General features: G+C 51.0%; 1 pseudogene; it reads right to left on the bottom strand.

Moving 5' to 3' along the window:
• LOC149443574 (U2 spliceosomal RNA) lies at positions 1 to 113 on the bottom strand (annotated as a pseudogene).
• Between the last annotated feature and the right edge of the window lie 6,180 nt (positions 114 to 6,293).

Here is a 6,293-nt window from a genome sequence, read left to right as displayed (position 1 = left end):
TGAGGGTACTATCCAACCAACCCCACAAAGACAGAGTGGTCGGGAGCACCCCCACTGGGCACTGATAAGAACAGATACTACACTTGATCTTAGCCAAAAGGCCGAGAAGCGATGTGATCACTGATTGGCCAATCACAGAGATCCCGTACAGCGATCGGTGTTCCGCCGTGTCCGGAGGACACAGTGTGCACCAGATCACGGTGCCGCACGCTCCCAGGGAGAGTGCACAAACCCGCCCCTGCACTGCTCCCGTCCAGCCATTTATATACAGCGGCCGGATGGGAAGTGGTTAAAAACAAGATCAGTGTCACGGACGGACTGTATCTGTGGCTGGCAGTGCTGGGTGACACTTGCAGTGAGTGGAGGATGATGGATCCACACAGAGGGGTGTCAAACTAGCGGCCCTCCAGCTGTTGCGAACCTACAAGTCCCATCATGCCTCTGCCTTTGGGAGTCATGCTTGTAATGGTCAGTCTTGCAATGCCTCATGGGATTTGTAGTTTGGCAACAGCTGGAGGTCCGCCAGTTTGACACCTGTGCCTGAGATCCCAGGCTGGAATTCCCCTGGCAATGGGGGGGGCGGTAAAACGCTGTGACAGCAGGAAGCTGAACGAGCGCTCCCACACAGTGACAGATCCGACACAACACACCACCACCAACACTGACACAGATCAGCAGGTACTAGAAGAGCAGGCTGTGGGATCGGGATGATGTCATCACTCACTGACACACATTGCACGTGTGATGGATGTCTGGCCGTGTCACACTCACACAGATGTGAGACATCAGAGTCAGACATTACCTTCCTCCACCTCCGCTGATGATTGGGAAGAGAAGGGCAGGAACTCCACAGCGATCAGCAGCCGCCAGCCAGACTGTGTCTGAGAGGAACACTGGAAGGGGCGGCAGCTCAGCTGCTACACTGGCCCCAGACACCCGGCATCTTCCTCTGTCCTTTCTTCCTCCCCTCTGCCGCCCCTCCTATCAGCTGCAGGATCATTCATGACATGGCGGCGTCTCACAGAGAGTGCTGGCCTGATGACAGTGCGCCCTAGGCGGCCGCCTAGCTTGCCTAGTGGAAGCATCAACTTTGCCTACAGGGCAGTAGACAGATCAATTACTAGAAAGTTTTTCTTTTCCTTTTTTATTAACTTTTCATTTGCGTTGCAGAAACATGCTCAGATGTCCTTGGCGTGTAGACACTGCAATGTGGCGTGAATGTGGCACACAGGAGATGAGGTTGATGCAGCTCCCCATCAATAGACCTGGAGGTTGCACATTTTCTCCCGGTACATAGTTACATAGTTAGTCTGGCTGAAAAAAGACAAAATTCCATTCAGTTCAACCATAGAAAAAAAAAAAAAAAAAGGTTATAATCCGACCCCCACAGTGGATCCAGAGGAAGGCAAAAAACCCAGGAAAGCACGATCCAATTTGCTCCTGCAGGGAAAAAAATTCCTTCCTGATCCCCCGAGAGGCAATCGGATATTTCCTGGATCAAATTTCCCTATAAATGTTATATCCAGTTATATTCTGTGTATCCAAGAAAGAATCCAGGACTTTCCTACAGCAATCCACTGAGCTGGCCACAACCAACTCTTGAGGGAGTCTATTCCACATTCTCACAGCTCTTACTGTGAAGAAACCTTTCCGGTATGTATAGTACAAGATATAAGTGATAGAACGTATTGCTGCATGTCCCCCAGGCCACTCTGATTCTCTATGAAAACAATCTTACCCAGGCTCAACTGCTCTATTCATCACATGTAGACAGGAGACCGGTGCACTGGCTGAGGCATCCAATCCTCACAGCAAATATCCACAATGCAAATAGCCGGCAACTCGGAAAGCTTCTTCATAGAAATCTTTATTGGTTACATAAATACAGGATCCATAAAACTGACGCGTTTCGGCTTCACAAAACCTTATTCATAGCATATCCTATGAGAAAGGCTTTGTGAAGCCGAAACGCGTCAGTTATGGATCCTGTATTTATGTAACCAATAAAGATTTCTATGAAGAAGCTTTCCGAGCTGCCGGCTACTTGCATTGTGGACCCTGATTCTTCGCATTGAATGATGGTGTCACTGCTGATTCCTGGGAAGTCCTGGGCAGGAATGGGTTAAGCATTAAAATATGTTCACTTTTTATGGGGACAAAGGCATTCTCTATAGCTACGTTTTGGGGTGTCAGGTATTTGGGGGTGATATCTGTAGTAGGCAGGGCTTCTTTTCAGCGGGAACGCAGTTCTGGCACCTCTAGCACCTCTAGCACTGAATGTATGTAATGGCAAGGGAGGCTGGAGGGTCTGTTGATGCTGGCTCCTGGCTGCTGGGGGATCTATTGTCACTGGAGGGGATCTATTGTTGCATGGTGGTCTATTGTTGCTGGGGAGGTCTATTGTTGCCGGAAGGGAACTACAGTACTGGCTGCTGGGGGATATATTGTCACTGGAGGGGATCAATTTTTGCGTGGAAGTCTATTGTTGCTGGGGAGGTCTATTGTTGCCAGTAGGGATCTACAGCACTGCTTGCTGGGGGATGTATTGTCACTGGATGGGATCTATTGTTGCATGGTGGTCTATTGTTGCTGGAAGGGAACTACAGTACTGGCTGCTGGAGGGGATCTATTTTTGCGTGGTGGTGTGTTGTTGCTGGAAGGGATCTACAGTACTGGCTGCTGGGGGATATATTGTCACTGGAGGGGAGCTCTTTTTGCATGGTGGTCTATTGTTGCTGGGGAGGTCTATTGTTGCCAGTATGGATCTACAGTACTGGCTACTGGGGGATTGTCACTGGATGGGATCTATTGTTGCGTGGTGGTGTGTTGTTGCTGGAAGGGATCTACAGTACTGGCTGCTGGGGGATATATTGTCACTGGAGGGGAGCTCTTTTTGCATGGTGGTCTATTGTTGCTGGGGAGGTCTATTGTTGCCAGTATGGATCTACAGTACTGGCTACTGGGGGATTGTCACTGGATGGGATCTATTGTTGCGTGGTGGTGTGTTGTTGCTGGAAGGGATCTACAGTACTGGCTGCTGGGGGATATATTGTCACTGGAGGGGAGCTCTTTTTGCATGGTGGTCTATTGTTGCTGGGGAGGTCTATTGTTGCCAGAAGGGATCTACAGTACTGGCTGCTGGGGAATCTATTGTCACTGGAGGAGATCTATTTTTGTGTGGTGATCTATTGTTGCTGGGGAAGTCTATTGTTGCCGGAAGGGATCTACAGTACTGGCTGCTGGGAAATCTATTGTCACTGGAGTGGATCTATTTTTGCATGGTAGTCTATTGTTGCTGGGGAATCTATTGTTGCTGGGGAGGTCTATTGTTGCCGGAAGGGATCTACAGTACTGGCTGCTGGGGGATCTATTGCCACTGGAGGGGATATATCTTTGCATGGAGGTCTATTGTTGCTGGGGAGGTCTATTGTTGCCGGAAGGGATCTACAGTACTATATACATACATATATATCATAAGGTGTCAGGTTTTGGATGGGGGTGTCAGGTAAAGGGGGAGATACAGGTAGAGGGGTATCTCAGGTCTTAGGAGAGGAAGTGGGTGATAGATATTGAAGGGGTTTCAGGTATTAGGGGGGTGATGTCTGGTGGTAGATGGGGTGTCAGATTTCAGATAAACATTCCCCAGTAAACTATTTAGTAAAATTCTTACCCCAGAACTTGCAGTTTACAACTTTCAATACTGCGGGCTCCTGCTCTCTCAGTGCTGCTTCCCTTAACTTCTGGTCTTCACAGGCAGAAACAGGAGACGTGGGGCACCAGATTAAACAGGAACATAGGAAAGGATTAAAAGATAAAGGAGCTGCAGAAGTGATTATATCCGATGCGGAAAGTGCTTCAAGAATAGAAGGTTTGGGGTGTCAGGTATTGATGGGGAGGGAAGGGGTGATGGTTTCAGGTATTTGAGTGGCGATGTCTTCTGTGGTGGGGGGGGGGGGGTGTCTGATGTCAGGATGGGGTGACTCTTTGTGTCCTTAGTGTTGGGGGCAGAATGGTGGTTATAGGATAATGTAATATACATGATGGGGGGTCTAGAATGGGGTGATATAGATGATAAAATAGGGGTTGGAGGGGAAATACCTTTGGTGGGGTGTCAGGTAAGAGGGGTGGTATAGGTGGTGGGGGTTGGCAGGTCTCAGGAAGGGTAAGGGGTTATAGATATTGGGGGTGTTAGGTATTGGGAAGTTCAGGGCTGTGGTGTCGGGGGGGGGGGGGAGTATTTGGAGTGGTGATGGATGCCTGTGATATCTGTGGTGGCGATTGGAGGGGGTTGTGTCTTATGAGGGGGAGGTGGGTGATGGATATTTGGGGTGGGAGTTACAATGGGGGGTGACATCCGTGGTATGTGCGTGTGTGTGTGGGGGGGTTATAAGGTCAGGTCTCAGGAGGTGGAAGGGGACATAGGTATTTGGTAACAGGTCTCGGGGGGGGGGGGGGAGGGAGGAATAGATATTTGGGGTACCAGGTCTCAGGAAGGGGAAGGGGGTGAGTGATATTTGGGGTGTCAGGTATCGGGGGGTAATGTCTGTGGTGGTGAGGGGGTTGTCAGGTTTCAGGAGGGGGAAGGATATCTAGTTATTTGGGTTGTCAGGTATTGGGGTGTTTATATCAGTGGTGGGGAGCTGTCAGGTCTAGGGAGGGGGTGATGTATGTTGGGGGAGTCAGGTATTGGGGGTAATGTCTGTGGTGGTGGTGGTGTGGGCGGGGGGAATCGGTGGTTTTCAGGTCTCAGGAAGGTAAGGGAGTGATGGATATTTGGGTTGTCAGGTATTGGGGGGTGATGTATGTTGGGGGGGGGTTAGGTATTTGGAGTAATGAATATGGTGGTGGTGTTGGTTCTCAGGAGGGGGTGATGATTATTTGGGTTGTCAGGTATTGGGGGGGGGGGGGATTATATCTGTACTGGGGATTTGTCAGGTCTTGGAGGGGGAAGGGGGTGATGGATGTTAAGGGGGTGTCAGGTATTGTGGGGTAATATCAGTGGTAGTGGGGTTATTTTGGGGGTCAGTTACTGGGGGGAGTAATATCTGAGGTGGGGGGCTGTTAGGCTTTAGGATGGGGAAGGGGGTAATAGGTATCTGGGGTGTAAGGTCTCAGGGGGAGAGGAGTGATGGATATATGGGGTGTCAGGTCTCAGGAGGGGGAGGGGGTGATGGATATTTTGGGTGTCAAGTATGGGGGGGGGTGGGGTGATGTCTGTGGTGGGGTGTTGTCAGGTCTCCGGAGGGGGAAGGGGGTAATGGATATTTGGGGTATCAGGTGGGGTGATGAATATTTGGGGTATCAGGTGGGGGGGGTGGGATGATGCATATTTGGGGCGTCAGGTATTGGAGGGGGTGATATATGTTGGAGGTGTCTGTGGTGGGGGTTGTCAGGTCTCAAGAGGGGGAAGGGGGGTGGATATTTGGGGTGTCAGGTATTGGAGAGCGTGATATATGTTGGGGGTGTCTGTGGTGGGGGGTTGTCAGGTCTCAGGATGGGTGACGGAGTTGATTGATATTTAGGGTGTCAAGTGGGGGGTGATATTTGGGGTGTCAGGTATTGGAGGGGGTGATGTATGTTGCGGGTGCCTGTGGTAGGGGGGTGTCAGGTCTCAGGATGGGGGAAGGGGGGTGGATATTTGGGGTGTCAGGTGTGGTGATGAATATTTGGGGTGTCAGGTATTGGAGGGTGATGTATGTTGGGGGTGCCTGTGGTGAAGGGGTGTCGGGTCTCAGGATGGGGGAAAGGGGGTGGATATTTGGGTTGTCAGGGGGGCGATGAATATTTGGGGTGTCAGGTATTGGAGGGGTGATGTATGTTGGGGGTGCCTGTGGTGGTGGGGGAGTCAGGTCTCAGGATGGGGGAAGGGGGGGTGGATATTTGGGGTGTCAGGTGTGGTGATGAATATTTGGGGTGTCAGGTATTGGAGGGTGATGTATGTTGGGGGTGTCTGTGGTGTGGGGGTGTCAGGTCTCAGGATGGGGGAAGGGGGGTGGATATTTGGGGTGTCGGGTGGGGGGGTGATGAATATTTGGGGTGTCAGGTATTGGAGGGGGTGATGTATGTTATGAGTGCCTGTGGTCGGGGAGTGTCAGGTCTCAGGATGGGGGAGTGGATATTTGGGGTGTCAGGTGGGGGGGGTGATGAATATTTGGGTGTCAGGTATTGGAGGGGGTGATGTATGTTGGAAGTTCCTGTGGTGGGGGGGGGTGTCAGGTCTCAGGATGGGGGAGTGGATATTTGGGGTGTCAGGTGGGGGGTGGTGAATATTTGGGGTGTCAGGTATTGGAGGG

This window comes from Staurois parvus, unplaced genomic scaffold, assembly GCF_062004578.1.
Source record: "Staurois parvus isolate SC_StPar_1 unplaced genomic scaffold, SC_StPar_1.0 ptg000847l, whole genome shotgun sequence".
In the NCBI taxonomy this organism is placed as follows: Eukaryota; Metazoa; Chordata; class Amphibia; order Anura; family Ranidae; genus Staurois; species Staurois parvus.
Note: the sequence above shows the minus strand (reverse complement) of the source record. Positions and strands in the feature narration are given on the sequence as shown.